A 23,687-nucleotide genomic window follows, 5' to 3' on the forward strand; every position below is an offset into this window, starting at 1 on the left:
TCAGTCTCCTGAGTCTCTGGGATTATAGGCCTGCACCATGGTGCTTGGCTCCTGTGATTATTTTGAAGTTTCATATTTGTCTTGGAAACTGGTCTGCAGCCTCTTTCCCAATATTTATTAGATTGCATGCTCTTGCTGATCATCTATCATTGCAAAGTCACTGGTTTTAAGGGAGTAGGGCTCTACTACCGAATGAGAAGTCTATATAAAATGTTTCTCATGTTCACTGAAAGCAGGGCCGATGGAGCCTCACTTTAACCTCCTTCCCTTCTTTTTGTTCATTTTTCATTTTGACCCATTTTTGACCGTTCTAATTTAATATTCACTGTGGCTTTCCCAGGATAACTCCACTCTTCTTTCCTGAAGTCCCAGAAAGCATCCCTAAACCTCCTGTGGTTTCCGCCTCTGGTAACAAGGTTTCTGTGACATAGACATAGTGTAGACTTGGGACTAAGATTTTCCTGGCTATCCAAAGCAAAACTGAATTCAAGAGCTCACCTATAAAAGGCAAATTAATTTAACAATTCCATTTTGTATTTTTAACAAGCATTTCTTATTCTCACAAACATACTTTCATTAAACATTTATTTACAGAAACCTTCTAAGAATAGTAGAGAGAATTTCTGTATACCCTCACCCCAGATTGACCAATTTTCAAAAGTTACCTTTTTTTTTTGTACTGGTAATTGAATCCAGGGGCACTTTAACACCGAATTATATCCCGAACCCTTTTTATTTTTAATTTTGAAACGGTCTTGCTAAATTGCTTAGGGTCTCACTAAGTTGCTGAGGCTGGCTTTGAACTTGTGATCCTCCTGCCTCAGCCTTCCATGTAACTGGGATTATAGGCACTCAGCCCATATTTGCTTTCACATTCTGTCTCTTTCTTCTTTGCTCCCTCTTCACTATCCCTACCACTATTTAGTACTTTTTTAAATGAATCATTTGAGAGTAGATGGCAAATATTATGGTCCTTCAATGTATATTTCCTAAGAACAGGGTATTCATTTACATACCACAATATAATTAGCAAATTCTAGACATTTCATTGAAGTTTATTCATTATTTTATCTAATCTATAATCTATATTCCCATTTTGTTAATTGTTGAAAATGATAAAATTTTTTTCACTACTGTAGGATTAAATCATGTCTCTTTCACTAACTTTAATCTGGAATAGTTCCTTAGTCTTTGTCTTTCATGATGTTGACTTTTGTTGGGGAGGTGGTGGGTACTGAAGATTAAATCACTGAGCCACACCCCCAGCCCATTTTGTTTTTTTATTTAGAGACAGGGTCTCACTAAATTGCTCAGGGCCTTGCCAAGTTGTTGAGGCTGGCTTTGAACTCATGATCCTCTTGCCTCAGCCTCCCAAGCCACTGGGTTTACAGGTGTGTGCCACTGCACCTGTTGATGTTGACATTTTTAAAGAATGTAGGTCAATTATTCTGTATGACCTAGAATTGGTTTATCTGGTGTTTCCTCATAAGTAGATTCAGAATGTGAACTACTGGCTAGATTATTACAGAGGTGATTTTGTATCCTCAGAATGTCACTTCTGGAGACACATGATATCTATCTGTCCCTATTAGATAATGTTAATTTTAATCACCCAGTCACAGTCTTTATTTTCCCTACTTGTTCCCTTGAAACCCATAAACAATCATAGAAAGACAATGAGACACTGCAAATATCCTGTTCCTCTCTAAACTTTCCCCTCCAGATTTAGCATCCATTCTTATTCAAACCATTCTGTATGATGGTTGTAAAACGATAATTTTCTAATCATGCCACTGCTGCCTCGACATTTATCACAGGACATTCTGTTATAAGGAAGTCTCCCCTAGCTATTGTTTGTTTACAGCTTTGTTGACATGATTTACATACCAGACAATTCACCCTTTCAAAGTATACAGTTCAGTGGTTTTCAGTATAGTCACACAGATGTACAGCTATCACCACAGTCAATTTTATAACATTTTGTCACTCCACAAAGAAACCCCACACCCTTTAGCAATTGCTCCCCACTTACCCCCAGCCCAAGGCAATCACTATTCTACTTCCTGTCTCTACAGTGTTGCCTTTCTGGATATTTTATATCAATGAAATCAGTTTGTGATTTTTAGTTACTGGTTTCTTTTACTTGGGATCATGTTTTCAAGTTTCATCCATGTGATGGCATGTATTGGTACTTCACTTTATTGCTGAATTATTAATTATACATATGTACTTTTATGAAATGCTTTTTTATTCATTAGGTTATGATCATCATTATTATTATTTTGATGCTTAACTTTTCAGATTTGGGACTTTCAGGCAGTTTCTGTGGTCTTTTGACATGTCCTCATCACTTTGAACAATTCCTTATATCTAAGCTCATCTTGCACCTTCCTGAATCTAGTTCTGTACTAAGCCTTTTCAAAGAGCCTTTAGTGGAGAAAAAGTATTGAGAAGCCCGGATCTGGTGATAGCATGCTCCTTGTCACTATGGTATCAGTACTTTTTTGCCTGTTATGGTTTAAATATGAAGTGTCCCCCTAAAGCTCATGTGTGAGGCAATGCAAGAGGTTTTAGAGGTGAAATTATTGGGTATGGGAGCCTTAAGCCAATCAGTGCACCAGTCCCCTGATGGGGAGAAACTGAGTGTTAACTGTAGGGTGGCAGGCTGTACCTGGAAGAGGTGGTCACGGGGGCATGCCTTTGGGGTATATGTTTGGTGAGCTGGGCTTAGTCTCTGCTTCCGGATCATGTCCTGAGCTGCTTTCCTCTGCCACACTCTTCTGCCATGATGTTCGGCCTCACCTTGAGTCCCAAGAAATGAAACCAGTTCTCTATATGACTGAGGCCTCTGAAACTGTGAGTCCCAAAATATACTTTTCCTCCTTTAATTGCTCTTGACAGGTCTTTTTGGTCACAGCAGTGGGAAAACTGTCCTATTAGAAATATTCTCACTAGTAACAGCCTTCTAGTCTAACCCCTGGGCTCTTTGTGCCTCCCCCCATTTCATATTGTGTGTTCTTCCTTCCCTGTGAAAACCCTAACTCCCAATGATATTATTGCATTTACTCATTTGCTCAACCCTACAATACATATAAAATAAAGAGTTGCTAAAACCCACGCCACTATGGAAAGCTAACCTAACTAGAGTACACAATTGGTTTGTAGTTCTTTTCTCCATATGTTGACTATATTCAAAATATTGAATTCACAGGTTAGTTAAATTAGAACTTTTTTCCTCTTCACTGTAGTTTTATTTCTCAGTTGAATAGAATTGGGTTTATAGATTCATTTGTTTGTTTGCCTTCAGTTATACTTTCATGTGCCTTCTTGCCTTAATTCTATCTTTGAATATGTAGACTATGCCTCTAAAAGCAAAAATTATTTAAAACCTATACTCGTTCTTTCTCTGACCTATCCCTCCTAACCCATTCCTCTCTTACCTTTATAGGGAGACTATTTATTTTCTGGTATGTTCTTTCTATTTTTTCTCTTCTCTCTCTCTCTCTCTCTCTCTTTTTTTGCAAAAATAATGGATCTATGTGTTTTCCTTCATCTTTTTTCTTATAAAAAGGTAGTATACTTAGTTAATCTTTTTCCTCTTAATAATATGTCCTGGAAGTCATGCCAAATCAATTCACAAGACATGGCCTTCTTGTTTTTTGTTTTTTTTTTTTTACACAGCTGCATAGTACTCTATTAAATACATGTACCTATTTTAGTCAACTAATCTATGGGGCAAACTAACTTTGTGCATATGTATTTTATATGCTTAATGCTCTATTTTTAAATAGATTCCTAGAAACAAAATTGCTGGTTGATGTCAAACATGTAGGTTACATGTTAGATACAGCAAATTCCCTTCATATGGGTTTTTTTTTCTCCAAAGTCTTTCCAACAGGATATATCATCATTTTGTCAATCTGATAGATGAGAAATAGTATCTCAGGGTATTTTAATTTGAATTTTTCTTATTATAAATGAAATTGGATATCATCAAAGTATGATTTTTTGGTGAACTTTATTGAAGTATAATTGAAATCCAACAAAATGCATATATTTAAATTATAAAATTCGACAATATATAAACCATTACCACATCAGCATAAAACATTTTCATTATCCTCAGATGCTTCCTTGCAGCCCTTTTTAAATCAATTCTTCCCTCTACCCTTCATTCCCATGCCCAGGCAGCCATTGATATACTTTTTAAAAATAGATATATATACATATATTTTTTTAATTGTCACACAGCAATTGTACATATTTATGGGATACAGTTTGATATCTCAATACATATATACAATGCATAATGATAACATCAGGGCAAATTTATTGCCTTAGGTGTTTATTATTTTTAGTGTTGGAAACATTCAAAAATAATCTTTATTAGCTGTTTTGAAATTTGTAAGAAATCATTGCCAATCATAGTTATCCTACTGTGTTGAACATTAGAAGTTATTCCTCCTAACCAAATGTGATCTGCTTTTTATCATTATGGATAAGTTTTCACTTTCTAGACTTGTATAAAAATAAAATCATATGAAATATACTCTTTGTCTGGCTTCTTTCAGCATAGTGATATTTTGAGATTTATCCATTCCTTTTTATTGCTGAATAGTATTCCATTATGTGGATATACATGAACAGTTAGGCTCTTCCTAGTTTGGGAATACTACAAATAAAGTTACTATAAACATTTGTGTACAAGTCTTTGTGTGAACATACTTTTTTTTTTACCTTTGGGCAAATGCCTGTAAGAAGAATGGCTTATTATGAGTGAAACTGAGCATCTTTCAAAAGTCATTTTTCCCTTTTCTTTTTTTTTCCTTTCTTTTTTCTTTTTTTCAGTGCTGGAGTTTGAATTCAGGACCTTACACATACTAGGCAAGTGCTAAACAATTGAGTTACATCCCCAGTCCTCAAATGTTATTTTTCCTTCTTCTGTGATTGTCCCTTAATGTCTTTTGCCTATTTTTCTGTAAGATTTTTGATCTTTAATTTTGAAGTTCTTTATATATCAGAGATGTTAAACTTTTATCTGAATATGTTATAAATATTCTCTCCCCATTTGTCATTATATTAATTTCACTTAACGTGTTTTTATATATACAAACATCTCTATAGTTAATGCCTGATTTCATGATTATAACTGAATTTTAAATCATAGTTAGAAATCCTTTTCCAATACCTACATTATAGAGAAGTTAAACCATTTTATTCTATATTAATATTCATTCACTTTTTACATTTTAGAGTTTTGACTCATATAAGGTTTATTGTGTGTGGTATGAAGACCTTATTTATCTTTCTCTAAATGCTTATCTAATTGTAGTGAGTGATAAAAAGTTCTTTACATTTTGTTTTGTTTATTGGAGAAATAACCTTTCTCATTTACTATATTTCTAGGTATACTTTTTCCATTTTATACTACTGTTTGGCCTAATTCACATGCCAGTATCAACTTGTTTTAAATACCCTCTCCCCTTCCCCACATTGGTCTTCCTTTTTGGGTTTTCTAGATGTTCTCATGTGCTTATTTCTCTACCTGAATTTTATTATCAATTTGTCCAGCTCCAGGAAAAAAAGCATAGCCTGTTATTATTTCTATTGGGATCATGTTAAATATATAAGTTAATTTAAGGAGAACTGATACTTTGATGTTTGAATATTCTAACCGAGAGCAAGGAATATCTTTCCATTTGGTAAGATCTTCTTTTGTTAAACAAATATGCTTGAGGAAATATATTTGAAAACTGAACCAGAGATTACTGTCATGAGAAAGGTAAAAAAAGATGTCTGTCTTACTTTGGAATAAATAAAAGCAGCAATTTAGAAACAATAGAGGCTGGAGGTGTAGCTCAGTGGTAGAATGTGTACTTAGCAAGCACAAGATCCTGGGTTCAATCCCCAGCACCAAAATAATAATAATTTATACCTCCTAATTATCTTTAATTGTGTTCAGGAATCATAAGCATCTTGTTCTGCAGCATTCAAGTTGCTTAATTCACTTCCTTGAGTGTGCTTTATGAAGGACAATTGCTTCTAGGTATGAATAATAAGCCTAGTCATAATAAGACTTTTGTTTTGTTTTTTGAAGAGGTCTTAGATCTCACAGAGCATCTGAAAGCTTTGGACTCACTTTCCATCAATATGCATAACTTTACACAATTTTTCATAAGGTTGGTGGAGAAGGCATTGACTGCTTGAGGCCAATCCTTAGATTCTAGTTTTAAATCCCTGCCCTATGGGTTATATTTTACAGGATTATAGACCTAGAGATGGGTAGGCAATGTTTGGATTTGGGCACTTCACACAGTGACAGTAATACCTATTTTATTCCTGCTTCCCTGTTCCTTCTGAAGGCTTTAACACTTTTGGTTCTAAGCAAGTTTTATTTGGGCAAGCAAAGTCCCACCAAGAAGATCATAAAGTAGTTCCTGTAAAAGTGGGAGGAAAGGAAATAAGCATCTCTCTGTGCTGATGGTTCCAAGAATTCCATGTCCAGGAATCTAAATTTTAGTGTGGTAGATCCCTTGCCTAGAATGCACAAGTCTCTGTGTTTGATCCCTAGCACTGCAAAAAAATCAAAACCTTAGATTCAAAATGAGCTGGGGTTATAGCTCAGTGGTAGAATGCTTGCCTAGCATGTGTGAGGCACTAGGTTTGACCCTGAGCACTACATAAAAATAAATAAATAAAATAAAAGTATTGTGTTCATCCACAACTAAAAATTAAAAAAAAAAAATTTATATATTGAGGGCTGGGAGTGCAGTGTAGTGGTAGAGCACTTCCCTAGGTTTGATCCCCAGTAACATCACAGACACACACACACAGAGACACACACCTCAAGTGGATGTATACACTGAGAATTAAGTACCTGATGACATGCCATACATATTCTAAGTATTAATGGTGCCTGTGATGCCCCATGCTGAGTTTCATCTCCTTCAGGTTAGGACATCTCACTCTAGAGCTAGCAATTCCAAAAGACAAGGGCAAGAAGGCAAAAGACCCAATTGCCACTTATGTCACCAGTATTCTTCAGATACCCCAAACACTGAATCCAAATACTACAGCAAGGGGCAACAGAGACACCCCTAGAATTATGTGAAATTGTGATCCTCTCCAAGCTACGCTGGGTACATTCACACTTGGTCTCACAGTCTCAAGACCTGCACAAGATGCTTGCTGGGAGAGAGTGATATGTGTGCACATAACATCATAGGCTTTGTTTACCACAGTGGAGTTCGAATTTTATTGAGACGTAGGGAATCACTGAAATGGAATGGCATGATCAGATCTTATTTTGGGGAGGTAAATCACTCTCTTGTCATCAAGTGGGGGATAGTTTGGAGAGATCTGAGGCAAAAAGGAGGCTGCATTGGAGCAACAGTGAGTGTCTTAAAAGACAGTAGATGTCTTCTAATAGGACTAACTGAATTAGTGACTAAATGGATACATTTGAGATGAGGCGGGTGCTGGAACTTGGAGGTCCAAGTCTCTCTCCCCCTAGCCAAATGATCTCATTCAAAGACATTTTCCATCTCCTGCCTGACTGCAACAGAAATAAAAATGTCCTTAAGTCCCAAGTGCTACTAGTATGAAGGCACAGGCAAGAAAGAGAAAGTAGAAAGTAGATAGATAGTAAAAAGGTACTTGTGGTTAAAAGGCTGCGTTGTCATGATGCTCTGTGATTTCTGAGCTATGGGGCTTACCCCAGGCTTTTTGTTTGTTTTTCCAATAGGGAGGATCAAATCCAGGGCTCTCTACCATTGAACTATACTCCTAGCACATTTTATTTTTTATTTTGAGATAAGTTCTCACTAAATTGCCCAAACTGGCCTCAAATTTGTGACCCTTCTGCCTCAGCCTCCCAAGTTGCTGAAATTACAGATTTGTGCACCTGGGTTAACTCAGGTTGTTATTTGTCCAAGGTTGAGGTAGGTTTATGCTAATAGTGAACATTTATGTAGTGTTTTTATTTCCAAAATAATTCTATTTTAATTCTCCTTTTTTACTCATCCAAGAATAACTTTTATTCGTTCCATTGGGTCAAATGGCAGTTTTTTTTGGACTACATTAAAACCATTTTCCAAAGTTTTGTCATGGCTCAAGTTTCCAAAATCACTACAACTTTTGTGAATTTATCCAAGATTATTTATTTTCTTTTTTAATGAGTAATAACATACAAACAGTAAGGTGTATAAACAGTACTAATATAAGTGTATAGTACTAATATAAGTGTTGAATTTTTGCATATGTGTATACCCAGTTAACCATGATTTGGTTAAAATTATAGAGCATTTTTTGTACTCCATGAGGTTCTCTTGTGCACTTTTTAGTTCAATCCCTGAAAGGTTAATCACTATTCTGGTTCTATAAACATTTAAGTTCTTTCTCTAGACATAGAATTTGTGAGATTTCTCCATCTTGCTGGAGCTGATCCATCCTTCCTTTCTTCTCTCTTTCTTTCCTTCTTTCTTTCTTTCTTTTACTAGTGAGTGAATTCAAGGTCTCACAAATACTAGGCAAATGTTCTATCTCCAAGCTATATCCCCAGTCCCCAACTCTCCACTCTCCTTATTTTTTGAGACAGGGTCTCACCAATTGCTGAGGCTGGCCTTGAACTTGTGATCCTTCTGCCTCAGCCTCCTGAGTAGTTGAAATTACAGGTGTGTGCCTGGCTTGATTATTTCTTTTTAAATTGCGGTATAGTGTTCCATTGCATAAGTGTACCACAGTTTATTTATATTTCTATTGATGAGCATTTGGGTTGTTTCAGCTTTGGGATACTATGAAAACAAACATTAAAACCATGTATTATATAAATAAGAGGACATATGCACTCATTTCTTTTAGGTATAAAGAATGGAGTTGCTAGATCATAAACCAAATGCATGTTTAGCTCTGGCAGAAACTAAGAAGTGTTTTCCCAAAGAGACAATATTTTGAGGACCCCACCACTAATGTGTAAGAGTTCTATATCCATGAAAAAAGTTGATATCATCAATCTTTTAAATTTTAGCCTTTCTTGTGCTCACTTTAGCAGTGCATATACTAAAATTGGAACAATACAGAGAAGATTCACATGGTTCCTGTGTAAGGTTGATATGCAAATTTGTGAAGCATTTCATAGTCTTTTCCTTATTGATATGCAAATGATGTTTATAGTTGTATTGCAACCTTGGGCTGTCTTACATCACAACTGTTGCTATGCTACTTTGCAAAAAAATGAAACCAATTACAGGAAAAATTGGGGGGAACAAGCCTACCATAAAAGACTAGAATCTTTTTTTTTTTTTTAATTTTGCAAAGAAACAGGTGTTGCAAAGTACCTTTGTTCTTGCGACAATTATAAATATACATAGAAGTTTTGTACAACCTAGAATGATTGTTTTCAAAGATTATTGCCTATTTCAGGATGAAAAAGAACTTACTGCATCCTGTGGAAAAGACAACTCCTTAGTCTAATTGGGTGGGTGTATGTACTCCCTGCTTTCCTGGTAACCATATGCACATATGTGGGTAGATGGTCAAGGTCTGCTTGGTCTACTTAGAGACCTGTTTTACATGCCCGCCAATCGTATGCCCATCTTTTTTGTTTTGTTTTTAAAGTACTTAAAAAAAAAAAGAAAAACAAACCTAAGGTTGTAGAATCAAAAATTCCTTCAACCTTAGAACCTTAGTAGGATGTCCTCACTTGGACTTCTTTTAGTCCTTAGGGAGCTAACGTGTGTTGCTGCTTATTTAAAGACAATTCATTTGAAGCTCCAAGACTACCAGTCACTCCCCACATGTCCAGATGCCTTCGTCTTCCCCAACACCAGAAGAGGTGGCACCTGTTCCGGGGTTCTCAGGTGACTTGATGTAGTTTGCCAGTGCCTGCTCTATTAAAGAACTGCATTTTCAATCTTGAGAAGAAACTCATGGAAGGGTATACTTCCTATCACAGATTCACATTTTTTTTTAAATTTCCCCAGTGCAACTTATGCCAAGTAATAATGAAGATTTTTATTTTTCCCTGAGTTGCATGAAGGCTAACACAGTTGGAACAGGGAAGTCCTGGGTGTGAAAACTTTAATTTATCTACCTCACTTTTTTTTTTTTTAATTTTTGTAGCCATAGTTTCCATTTTCCTACTTTATGACCACTGAAGTATTCCCAGGGCCTGCCTTAACCCTAAGAGTTGATGTACTGGTGGGAACAGCCAGACATTGACAATGTGTTTGTGATTCCTTGTTTTTAAATCCCCTTTTGCGCATGTAATAATGTAGAGCAAGTGATAAAGCATTGCTCTAATGGTTGAGGAAGGAGAAAGAAAGACCCAAAGTTGAGGCTGAGGATTCTTTCCTGCTATTTAGAATGCCCTTATTGAATGTGGATCAAGACTGTTACCCAAAGTTTTGTCTCTTAGTTATTGTACCTGACTTTAGGATCCCCCAAAAAACATTTTTGCCAATCTGTGCCTTTCCGTCTGGAATTGTAAGTGAACATAGTAATCGTTCTTGTTTACACTGTGACATGGATATTGTTAGAGAACACACCTGTGACTCTCACTGTTGAGCTCACAATACCTAGTGAATGTGTAATCTATGGAGAAACCCCTGTAGAACCTGCTAATGCTGTCTATCTGTTGGAAAATAAATTTTGAATGTTTCCCCCCGCCCCCCACAAAAAAATCTTAATCTTTTCAGCCAGACTGGGTAGTTCACACTTATAATACCAGCTATTGAGGACACTGAGGAAGGAAGATTGCAAATTCAATGCTAGCCTGGCAACTTAGGGAGACCCTATCTCAAAATAAAAAAATAAAAAGGGATAGGGATGTAGCTTGGTGGAAAAATGCTTGCCAAATACACCTGAGACCTTGGGTTTGATTCCTGATAACACACACACAAACACACACACACACACACACAGCCTTTAGGGGGTAGGAGAATGGTTTCTTATGATTTTAATTTGCATTTTCCTGCTGGGTCATATAAAACCCTGTTGAACTTTCTTCTTTTCTTTTTTGTTTTGATCATGTAGATAGCTTCCTTTTACAAGTTTTTATTCAAGTCTTTTGCCCAGTTTTTTATTTTTATTTTTGTATTGGAGATCAAACCCAGGGCCTCACACATGCAAAGTGTACATGGTACCACTGATCTACATCCCCAGTCCTTGCCCATTTTTTTAAACTGGTTATTGTTTTCTTAATGATTTCTAGAAGTCTTTTTTTAAAAAGGACAATTCTGAATCCTTTTGTCAGATATACATATTGCAAATATCTTCTAGTCTTTTAGTCTGTGATTTATAAACAATTTACTTATAGGGAAATAGAATTGCATGCTCTTAACCTAAAATTGATAAGAAGACTGAGAAAAAAGTTGTGAGGTATATTTCATTGTATATTTATGAGTTAATAAAGTGAGTCATATTCTCAGATTGATTATCTAAAATGGTAATAATTTAGTTCCATTCAGTTTGCCATTGAAGGAAGCATTTGTTAACATCCTCTAGGAATTCCAAGGTGTGTAAGACAGTTTCTACCCTTGAGGTGTTACTATTGAACAAGAAAGCAAGTAGGTCAATCAAGACTTGTCATGGGGGCTGGGGAGATAGCTCAGTCGGTAGAGTGCTTGCCTTGCAAGCACGAGGCCCTGGGTTCGATCCCCAGCACCACAAGACTTGTCGTGGGATGCATAAAGCCACATATTATGTGCTATAGGAATAAAGATGAAGGAGAAACTCATTTGGCCTGAGAGGAACAGGTATTGGAAGAGGGTACATCTTGAAGAAGGAACAGGAGTTTTCCATGGTTGGGTAGGCTTTGCAGAAGAAGGGAACATGAGGAACAAATACCTACAGGAATGAAACCGCCAAGTACCAGCAGGGATCTAAGGCGGTCAGAATGTAACGTGGGGGGAAAAGAGGTATGACTTGCAGCAAAGCAGAAAAAGTTAGTGAAGGGAAGATCTGGAGAACCTTGTCAACCATATTTGGGACTTGCCAAACGTTGTGCTTCGTGTGGCACTGTTAGTCCTGGCTATTCAAGAAGTGGAGGCAAGGAGATTCCTTGAGCCCAGGAGTTCAAGGCCAGCCTGGGTGACAAAGAGACCCTGTCTCTTATTTTTAAAAACAATGCAGAACAGACATAAAACAGAACATTGTGTAAGGGATGGGATTATACTCAGGGGTAGAGCACTTACCTAGTATGCATAAGGTCCTGGGTTCTCTCCCTGATACTGTAAACAAATAAGCAAAATGAACAAACAAACAAAAAATCCAAAAGAATTTGAGACTTTATTCTGTATTTCGTAAGCCACCAAAGAATCGTCAAAGTATGGAAGTAACAAGATCAGATTTGAATAGATTTGATATGAATAGAATACAAGTTTCTGATCTTGAACTCCTTTGGCAGTCTGGTAAAGTCCATGAATTCCTCAGAATAAATTTTTAAATGTATAAATTAAAATACATAGGAATTAAAAGAAATCCAATAATGTTGGATAATTTTAATAATGATATTTGCTCCAGTATCAGCACATTTTAAAAATCTAGTGGCCAGTCTAATATTATTATAATTTCAAAGTGGTAATGAGTATAAGAGATGTCTTAAAATAGATATATCAACTGTAATGTGATATGAAAATACCTATAAGTTTTATTGGTGACAGTCATAAGCATTGTTAATGCTGTGGTGTGTTGCTTATATACATAAAGAAAATACTAAATTTCAGTTTTATGTAAGTAAAAATATAGCATTAATTCTATACATTTATCCCACAGACTCTGTGAATTCTATATATTTATCCCAGGTTAACATCCTCAGTAACTGAAAGAATACCCCTACTGATAGACTGGAAGGAGGGATAAGCTAGAAGGAGGAACAGACAAGTGGTCCATTCCAGTGGTTCAGAAAAGCCCGAATAGAGATTGTAGTAGTGGGGTACAGGGCAGTTGCTGGTATTTGGAAATAGAATCCGGGTGTGTGTATTAGGGAAGAGGTGGGAAAGTGGATGGGGAAGTGAGGGAGGGGAATGACCAGAGGACCTCTATGAGGTTTCTAGCTTGGGTAAGATAGAAGATGGCAGACCAAGACATAGTAGTTTGTACCTGTACAGCAGGCAACTAATTGGGCTCCTTGTGTCTACCTTGGCCCCACTAGAGCCTAATTTCAACAGAGCGGGCCAAGTGTACTCTTTAAATATAAATAAGATCACATGTCTCTGCTCAATGTCCTGTAATAGTCAAAGTCCTTTCAATAGTTATTATGGCCCCACATGATGCAAATCTCCATCCCTGTCATTGCTTTTAATTTGGCAGTACTGGGGTTTGAACCTCATTTCCTACTCTTCCCCTCGTCTCCATTCACTGACTTCCAGCTGCTATTGCTCTTCTCAAACATATAAGAGGATAGTCCTGCCCTAACCCTTTGCACTGACTCTTCTGTCAGCCTGGAACCATCTTCATCTAGATGGTCACACACTAATTCCCTTAACTTGTAAGTCTTTGCACCCTCAACCTCCTTCAATTCAGTCTGGCCTACTCAGACAACCCTGTTTGAAAAATAGCCCCTCAAAGGTTGGGGGTGTAGCTCAGTGGTAGAGTGCTTGCCTAGCAGGCACAAGGCACTGGGTTTGATTCTCAGCACAACCCAATTAAAACGACAACAACAAAAACTTATTCTAGATAGCTGAATGGTCTGGGGTCAGAGTAAAGATGATTGGTGCTAGAATCTGGACTTGGAAGCTGGTTATCATGAGGTAGTTAGTTGGCCAATGAGACAAAACATATGTCTAAATTTGATCTTTAAAACATGTTTTGGCCAGGTACAGTGTCTCATACCTGTAACTTCAGTGACTAGGAAGGCTGAGACAGGAGATTTTCTTTGAAGCCAGCCTCAGCAACTTAGGGTGACCCTGTCTCAAAATAAAAAATAAAAACAGTTGGAGTATAGATCAGTATTTAAAAAAAGATATGTTATGGATTTTTATAATATTTTGGCAACAATACTCTTTTTAAACAGTGGTGCTTTGTTTATCATGTTTTTTTTTGTTTGTGTTTTATATTTTCTAATTGATCTAATATGAAGGCACCAGTTTAAATTTCCATGAATTGTTGCATTTCAAAGAAGAATGGAGCAATCATAATATTAAAGAGCGTACTGAGTTAGGGATTTAAGAGAGTCATACAAAGTGACCTACATGCAAAATTGCAAAATTCTATGTTGTGTATTTGAAGGAAATATATAAAACATGTGAAGCAGTCATACATATAATACACTTAATTTAGAGGATCTACCTAATCTATTGAACAAAAGAAGAGAGCTAGGAGTGAAAGAACAATTTAAATAAAGACACATATCTGCCATTCTCTGAGCTTTCTCTTTGTAAGCATGAGAAGCAAGACTTGAAGAGTCTATTCCATTAGTTGCATTAGTTTTCACATGCCTCACTTAGAGTAAGTATTCCACTGTGCTAAGTGTAATTCTAGGGCCCCTCATAAACTTTTGAAATCAACTTGTTAAATTTCATTAAAAAGTACTTCAGAGATTTTCACTGAGATTTCATGGAATTTATAGATTGAGTATACATATCTTTAAAACATTGACTTCCTTGCCAGGCATAGTGATGTGTGCCTGTAGTGCCAGCAACTCAGGAGGCTGAAGCAGAATCCTTGAAACCAGGAGTTCAGGACTAGCTCAGCCAACATAGTGAGACCCCATTAAAAAAATGTAGATAATAAAACATTAACTTACTATCCGGATCATAGTCTTTCTTTCCATCATTTAAATCTTCTTCTATGTTATGTTTTTCCCCATACAAGTCTTTAACATTTTTTGAGTAATAAAATGGTTTTGTTATTGTGAATAGATCTGTTTTCTCTAACAATTGGTGTTAGTGTACTAAAAACCATTCATTGATTTTTAAAATGTTGATAATTTATTCAAGCATAACACTGAAATTGTATCAGTTCTATTAATGTATACTCTCTGAAATAGTTTGTCTCAGCCTTTCTATTTACGTGTACCTTACATTTCTTTTCTTGTTTTAGTGTATTGACCAAAACTTTGAATATAATGGTAATGATGGAAGTAGACATTCTTATCTCATTCTTGACTTTTAAGGGAATTCTTGCTTTGAATGTTTCACTATTAGGTATAAGGCTTGCTATGAGGTTGTGGTAAATGCTCTATGAGTAAAATTTCTTCTCTTCTGAGCTCTCAAGGACATTTTAATAGTAATGGATATCAAATTTTGTCAAGTACATTTTTCAACATAAGATGATTATTTGTTTTCTATTTCCTTAGTATGCTGATTTGTATTAATATACTTCATAATGTTAAAGTACTCCTGTATTTGTAGAATAAACTTTCTTGCTCTTAATGTGATATCCACTTAATCCACTGCTAGATTCTGGGCTAATAATGTATTGGAATTTTTGCTTTACATTAATATGTGGGGTTTGTTTCTTATATTTTTCTGGAGGGATGGAGGAGTACTTACCGTGCTGTTTTATCAGGATTATGTAGAGGTCAGAATGAAATGGGGAGCTTTCATCTTCTTTCATTACTCTGGGATAGTTTATATAACAAATGAATTATCTGTTTGTTTTTAGAAAGACATACTTATAATTCCCGATACACATTTCATTAATTTTTGTTTAGTTACTAGAAATCCTATTCAGAAAATGTTACGTATTCATTGAAACACACCACCTATCTATTGATTTATTATTTATCCATATCATATTTATTCGGTAAGAATTCTAATTACTTTTATGTAATAAAAGTAAAAAGGAATTTTGCATGTTGGCTGTTTTACTTTATACATTATTTTTAGGCCTTTATTTATAGAATGTAAAACTTAGAAAAACATTCTAAACTACTATTCTTATTAGATGTAAATGACTCAAACTACAAACAATACTAAGTTAAGCACTGTTATTACTTTTAAAATCTAAATTTCTAGAAGTTTTATTTTTCAGTCAATACAAAATGATCTCGTTCGCACCATTAACTGCCTAGAAACTGTTTAAAAAACCAAATATACTTTATTAAAGAGCGGATTACAAGAAATTTTATCTATGCTCTTTTATTAAAAAACAAGATTCTGGTATACACAGGGAATTTACCTACGAATTCATACATGGTGGCTAAAATCCTGTCAACTTTCAGCCCAATACAACATAAATCAACAGTTATTATGCATAAACAATTCAAAATCAAAGTTTATAATGGAAATGTCAACAAGTCATAACTATGACTCATCGATACTGATGGGTTCTACTATACTTCAACCAGGCACAGCAGATGTGCACATCTGATAGACTGCTTAGAAAATGAAAGCTATCAGATCTATAAATAAGGAATACATAAATATAAACAGCAATGCCAAAACATTAGGGTCATTTAAAAAAATGAATAAGATGTGATGCAAACACATTTGATAGTACTCTTTGTAAGCTACTTTCCACTGATTTATAAAGCTACGGTTTTATAATTCTTTCTAAAAGGAAATTTTTTCTACATTGCCGCATGCAGTAATTTCACTGTTCATTCTTGACTACAATGCAATCTTCAAATCCTCTTGAATAACTTGGTGTATCTCATCAGGATCTCTCTAGATAGTCAGCTTGTCATATTTTCAGCAGCCTTTAGTGCTTCAGTAGCCTTGCAAAGCTCCTAAATAATGAGTGATAAAGCTTCTGGGTTCATTCTTTGTTCACAAAGTCATACACAAATAGACAGTGTTTCCACATGTAAGCCAGTATTCAAAATTCTTGAAATCTTAAGCAGAACGTCCATGGTCTCCCTCACTGCATTCAAATTCTCCACTGCGGCTGCCACTTGCCATGGTGGAAGCCAAGGGACAAATGATCTCTTTTTTGATGATTTGGTGGAAGTTTATCTTAAAATCTTTTCAGTCTGGGTTGTTTTCATTTTGTTTGTTTGTTTGTTTGTTTTGGTACTGAGGATTGAACACAGGGGCACTTAACCCCTGAGCCACATCCCCAGCCCTTTTTATATTTTATTTAGAGACAGGGTATCCCTGAGTTGCTTAGGGCCTTGCTAAATTGCTGAGGCTGGCTTTGAACTCAAGATCCTCTTGCCTCAGCTTCCCGAACCACTGGGATTACAGGTGTGTGCCACAACACCTGGCACAGTGTGGTATAGTTTTAAGAAGATCTTTGACTAACTTTGATTTCTTACATAATGACTGGTCTATTCATGTTCTTTACTGATTTATGATCCCATTTTATGGCTTATGGTTTCCATAAAATTATTCATTTTTGCTATGCACAGTGGCATCTGCCTGTAATCTCAGCAATTTGGGAAGCTGAAGCAGGAGGATTGCAAGTTGGAGGCCATCCTAGGCAATTTAGGGAGACCCTGTCTTAAAAGAAAAAATAAAAAGGGCTGGGGATATGATTCAGTGGCAGAGCACTCCTGGGTTCAATCTTCATTACCCATCCCCAGACATACACACAAATCCATTTGTTTTAATTTTCAAATTTGCATATATAAAATTATACATAAATGAAATTCTCTGACCAGGTGCAGCAGGGCATACCTATAATTCCAGCAATGCAGGAGGCTGAGGCAAGAGGATGGCAAGTTTGAAACCAGTCTCAGCAACTTAGTGAGACCCTGTCTCAAAAATGAAATAAAAAGGGCAGGGGACGTAGCTCAGAGGTAGAGCAGCCCTGGGTTGGATCTTCAGTGCAAACAAACAAGCAAAGAAACAAACAAAACACCCTGACTCTGGTCATTAAAGTATAGCTGTATTTATATCATCTCTAATTTCTAATGTTGTTTATGTTCTCCTGAGAGATGCAGACATTTAAATTGCAATCTGTTTAACTGAGACAAGAAGAGAGAATTTCCACAATAGTATTACAGCAACCAGATTAAGTCTCATACAGCAATAAAAAGTGGTAGTGTTTAGGAATTTGGGTCTCTTGAAAGAAAGCCTTACAAATTTGAATGGTAGGATATAACTAAGAGCATTTTCATTCCCTCCGTGCTCAAGTAAAATAATACCTAAAGAGTCTGAGAAACCCTGAAGAGCTTAACAGTGTTCCCCCCAACTCTCTACTTCCCCTGGGCCACCTTAAGTCCACTGGGAAAGACATTCTTAATTTCAGTTGGTCTAAGAAATATAGCATTAAAATTTTTTGCTTGATCATTTAGTTACCAACAGAATCATCACAGAATGCATCAATGTCAATTCCTTGACATTTCAATTTCACTAAGCATCAGATTCCATCTAGTCCATTTTTCTTTAATCTAGTTTAATGAATCACCTATCTCTTTATTTTCAGCCTGCTATCTTGGGAAATCCATGCCATTAATTTTCAGCTTATCTTTTACTTAGGATGAGGAAGAATGTTCAGTCTTGTTACTTTCAAGACCCACTTTCATTTATAAGGAAGCACATCACCACTGTTGCAAAGTGCTATCCTTGGGCAGCTACCCCAAGCAAGATCTCCAGTGTATGTGGCTGGTTGCTATGCTCGGACTCATGTGGAAGAGGTCAGGGGTCTTGATTCCCTGGGGCTGCTTGGAGCATCTGCCTCAGGAAGAAGTGAGGTACTGGCAGAGGAGTCCATAATATATCTCCAGAAAAACCTGAATCACTTTGGGAAATATGGAAATTGATTGGGATTCCAGAGGACCAGAGGTTACAAAGAACTGAGGTTGTGAAGAACCATATCAAGGATCTCCTGGATATTATGATTGCTGAAGAAGAAAGTCTGAAGGAAAGGCTTATCAAAAGCATATCCATCTGCCAAAAAGAGCTGAACACCCTGTGCAGTGAGTCACACATTGAGTCATTTCAGGAGAAGGAGAAACAAGTATCTTGCAACTAGAAAAAGATTCACACACTCAGGTAGAATTGATGTGAAAACAGAAAAAGGAGAGGAAAACAGGAACTGAAGGTACTTCAAGAACAAGATCAAGAATTGTGTGAAATCCTTTGCAAGCCCCACTATGACATTGACAGCACCTCTGTTCCCAGCTTAGAAGAGCTGAACCAGTTCAGACAACGTGTGGCAACACTGAGGGAAACAAAGGCATCTAGGTGTGAGTTCTATACTGTGTATGGAAGGATTAGATTACACACCAGACACAAGCTTTGAAAGAGATATGGTGTGTGAAGATGAAGACGCCTTTTGTTTGTCTTTGGAGAACATCACAACATTACAGAAGTTGCTGTGGCAGCTGGAAATGTGAAAATCACAAAATGAAGTAGTGTGTGAGGGGCTGTGTGCTCAAATTTGGGAACTATGGAGCAGGTTGCAAATACCTGAAAAAGAGAGAAGCTGTGGCCATGGTTATGACTGGGTCAAACGCCAAGGTCAGGAAAGCACTGCAATTAGAAGTGAATCGGTTGGAAGAACTGAAAATGCAAAACATGAAAAGAGTGGTTGAGGCAATTCGAGTGGAGCTGGCTCAGTACTGGGACCAGTGTTTTTACAGCCAGGAGCAGAGATGAGCTTTTGCCCCTTACTATGCTGAGGACTACACAGAAAATCTGCTCCAACCACATGATGCTGAGATTGTTTGATTAAGAAACTACTATGAAGTTCATAAAGAACTCTTTGAAGGTATCCAGAAGTGGGAAGAGAGCTGGGGGCTTTTCTTAGAGTTTGAAAGGCTTCAGATCCAAGTCGATTTACAAACCAGGGGGAAACCTTCTAAAAGAAGAAAAGCAACGAGCCAAGCTCCAGAAAAAACTCTCTAAGCTGGAAGAAGCGTTGAAAGCACAGATTGAAATGTGGGAACAGGAGCAATCAAAAACATTTGTGGTGAATGGGCAGAAATTCATGGAGTATGTGACAGAACAAAGGGAGATGCATCGATTGGAAAAAGAGAAAGCCAAGCAGGAAAGACAAGTAAAGAACAAGAAGCAGACAGAGACAGGGATGCTCTTCGGCAGTGCTCCCCCGGCCGCCCAGCAAGCAGTGAATACTGGCTCCCAACACACCAGGCAAAGTGCGGAAGCTGAACACTACTACCATGTTCACTGCTGCAGCCAATAGTAGCATTAGGCCTGCCTTTGGGGGGACAATCTACCACTCCCCTATGTCTCAGTTTCTTCCTTCTGGCAGCAAGCCAGTGGTCAGTTCCACTTGTTCTGGAAAGAAAATACCCTGTGCCAGCAAGCAAGGAGTCAACAAAGAGATCCTAGAGATAAATGGCAAGAACTTTCAGTCTTCCAAATCTGAAGCTACTTCTTGAATCCCCAGTTCAACCAACATCCATACCTGAGAAGCCCCAACCAGCCAGCCACTGTGGCTTCCTGTAGACTGGACCTAAGCATACAGGGGTGGCTCTAGTTTTTCTTCAATTTAGATGTACTTAAAACCCTGGACAGGGTCTCTTACCAGGGACCTAACTTAAAGATATGAACAAGTGGGACAGATCAAAGTCTCATGGATTTAGTGGGTCCATAAAGAGTTGTTCTATTTTTGACTCGAGAAATACCTTAAAACTTAGTTTATGGCAATAAATACAAATATTAACCTCTGGGACCCAATTTCTTTCTCTACCCCATCATTCTACCTGTTGAAGCACAATCACCATTGTATAGAAAATGATTGACTTGACCCAGCCTTGGGGGATGGGAAATGAAGTAATTTTAGCTTGTATACTTGTAATTAGCAATTAACATAGTTTTTTGTCTAGGGGTATTCAGTTAATGATATAGCTATGATAGCTTTGCTCTCACCAAAAGGCCTGACCCCACCACGCAGGATAGCCTTCCTCCCAATGAGAATTTTGGTGTATTAGCATTTGAGGTGGCCTGATGTAGTGCCAAAGAGTGACAGGGAGTCTGGGAGCTCCTTTGTTAAATGGTGCAATGTTAAACAGTGCAATCCCTTTGTGGGTGTGTGTGAGTGACACACATGCTTGTCTGAACTCTGTTTCTTCAGAGTTCTCTCTGGTTCCAGTCCTCCTATCCCCCACTGTGCTGGAATTCTTCACTTGCAACTGCCAGCCCAGTTGAGAGACCATCTGGTGCGGCTGGGCCATTTCTGTTGTGGAGATGAGCAGCTTTGCACATGTCACTCCTGGGGACTTCTTCCTGCTATAGCTTCCATGGTTGAGGCTCCTTCTTTACCTCCCCTAAACATCACTTCTGCACTTCCCACAGCACTATTATTTATTTTTACTGTCTGCTTTCACCAGTACTACTGTCACACATTAAGTGGTTCTCAAAAGCTTACCAGTATGGACTTGGTCTGTAGGTGTAAGCCATGCTGTTAATCATACAAACACATGTCCTGTTTTTAAAATAATTATATTCTTAAAAATAAATTAAAATGTGCATAGTTACCTTTCAAAAAGAAAAAAAAAGCAGTGCTATCCTATAAATGCCATCTTGTTATTCTCTTCTTTTGGATTCTTAAAAATTTCATCTTGTTACTTCTCCACTTAGGGGCTTTGGTCCAGTTAATAGCTTATAATTTTACTAACTCTACTTTCTGTTGTTTGCTTTGTTTCAGCTGTGCTAAATTTTAGAAAGTTTTGAGCTAAGATTTATTCTAATATAAATATAGGTATCTTTGGATTAAGATGACAACACATGGGTTTTACATCCTTATCAATGTAATGTATTTGGAAGACAATGTATATTTAAAACAAAAGCAAACAAATGTAGATCACAAGCTTTGGAGATAGATGAAGTTTAAGTCTGTCTATACAGTACATACTAAGATACAAGTAGTCTAAGAATTACAGAGTAGTCTCCCTACAGAGTAGGGAGGTGGGAGTCATATCAATCAATCTTGTTCCCTACTAAATTCCTAAATAATACATGTCTGCTACAGAGTAGGTAATCAGCACATGTTGTTGATTGAGCAATTAACTGGCATATGTAGAGAATCTAATAATATATTTTAAAATTTTCACTCATGATTTGAAAATTCTGTTAGATACTTTCAAGTATCAGAGACGGTTAGGTACCTTTGTTATGGGGACTGATGGGAAAGACTCATGGGTAGTTGAAAGGAAGAAAAAAAATTCTTGATAGTTGTATAGTCAAGCTTCACAAAAAAATAGATCATCATTCCCATCATGTGGGACTGCACCTCTGGGAGCCTAACTGTGCAGCTCTTGGCTAAAGAGCATTTAGTGTTATTTGAGAATGGGGTGTCTGTGGCTCCCTTGCCTACCATTTGGGAGATCTCTGACTCCTGCAGCTGATACTAACTCTATATCTGAAGCAGATCACAACCCTCTCACTATCACCATCATTAAGAATATTCCTAGTCAATCACTAACCAGAATAATACTCTGCTGCTGGACTCAGTTCTTTAGCACTGGGCCACTTTGTAGACCACTTGTCACCTTATAAAGGGATGCCTTCAGGTCAGACATCAATCCTTGGCTCAAGCACTTGTGGCCAAGAGAGTTAAGGTTACATGGCAACAAGGTCAGGCAGGTACTCTGAGGTATCTCTCAAGGCCAATTGCTTCTTGCTATTAAAGGCAATAATTAGGGACTGCCAAGTATCACTATAAAACAATCCAAGCAGCACAATGATTTTTTTCATATTTATGTGGCCACATCTTCACAAAATATCTTTGCTTTGTGGATTTCATTTACTAGATAAGACATCAATACTTAGTCATGTTTCCTGGAATCATCATGGTGTATTCTGATGAAGAGACAGAAATGAGACATAATCCACTAAGAAGAAATTTATATCACACACTGCAGAAAAATTCAATATACAGACATTCATGAGTAAGAGCTGGGGAATTTTTTTTTTTTTAGTTTTTCATATGCAACATTCCTATATATTAGAAAACATCTCTGAAGTACATTACTCTCAGAAAAACAATTTCTGAAAAATCTCTGCCTGTTAGATTTTGCTGGTATGTGTCATGAGATCATGGATAATAGTCTTCCTGGGATCTAGTACAAATGATGTTGAATCCCCAAAATATGTGCTCAGGATAAATCTACTGACTATTCTCAGAACTTTGTGCCACACTGACCTGGTGTGAAATAGTGATATGAGTCAAGGCAATGGCATTCTGAATTTCCCAACTATGGGTTATTTTCCGAATATGTAGTGAGTTTAATTAAACCTAGGCTACCTCTCTCCGTCTGTTAAAAAATGTCTCAAAAATGTTCCTTCTTTTATAGGTGACATGATTGCTAAATGAAAAAGACATTGCTCAGTCCTTACCTTATTTGACTTCTTCATGACAGTCAACATATTGCTTCTTAATATCCCACAATATCATTATCTGCATCTACTCCAGTGGAGTAGTCACCGTATGTATGCTGATGCATTCTGAATAGTATACATATCTAGATGAGACCTCATCCATAAGCCCTAGAGGAGAAACTTTTTCTATCTTCAAATGTCAGTTTAGATACTGACAGGTTTTTAATACACAATGTGTGTAAAATGAACTACTTCTGTTCCCATCACTCACCACTCCTTCCTAGAAAATTTGATATTTCTCTTACATTTGTTAAAGTACACAATAGTCTACCAACTATTCCAGGTAGGGAGGGGGGCATGAGAAGGTTTCCCTCTCTTTGCCTACAATCAATCACTTCCCAAGTTCTATCAATTTTACCTCCTAAATTTCTCCCAGTCTGTCTTCTCTACTCCATCCCATAACCACTTTTGTATTAGTTTGCTCTTGTTGCAATAATGCTGTATACCAACCTTTCC

At 37.0% G+C, this 23,687-nt stretch overlaps 1 non-coding gene and 1 pseudogene across 1 annotated transcript; both read left to right on the forward strand.

The window, feature by feature from the left end:
- The first annotated feature begins 9,037 nt into the window (after nucleotides 1–9,037).
- Nucleotides 9,038–9,140, forward strand: LOC124978366 (U6 spliceosomal RNA). Its single transcript, XR_007107401.1, has one exon. It is a non-coding gene; the product is annotated as a U6 spliceosomal RNA (small nuclear RNA).
- Nucleotides 9,141–9,802: 662 nt separating this feature from the next.
- LOC124976376 (protein regulator of cytokinesis 1-like) lies at nucleotides 9,803–20,421 on the forward strand (annotated as a pseudogene).
- The last annotated feature ends 3,266 nt before the right edge of the window (nucleotides 20,422–23,687 follow it).

Source organism: Sciurus carolinensis, chromosome 2 (assembly GCF_902686445.1).
Source record: "Sciurus carolinensis chromosome 2, mSciCar1.2, whole genome shotgun sequence".
NCBI lineage: Eukaryota > Metazoa > Chordata > Mammalia > Rodentia > Sciuridae > Sciurus > Sciurus carolinensis.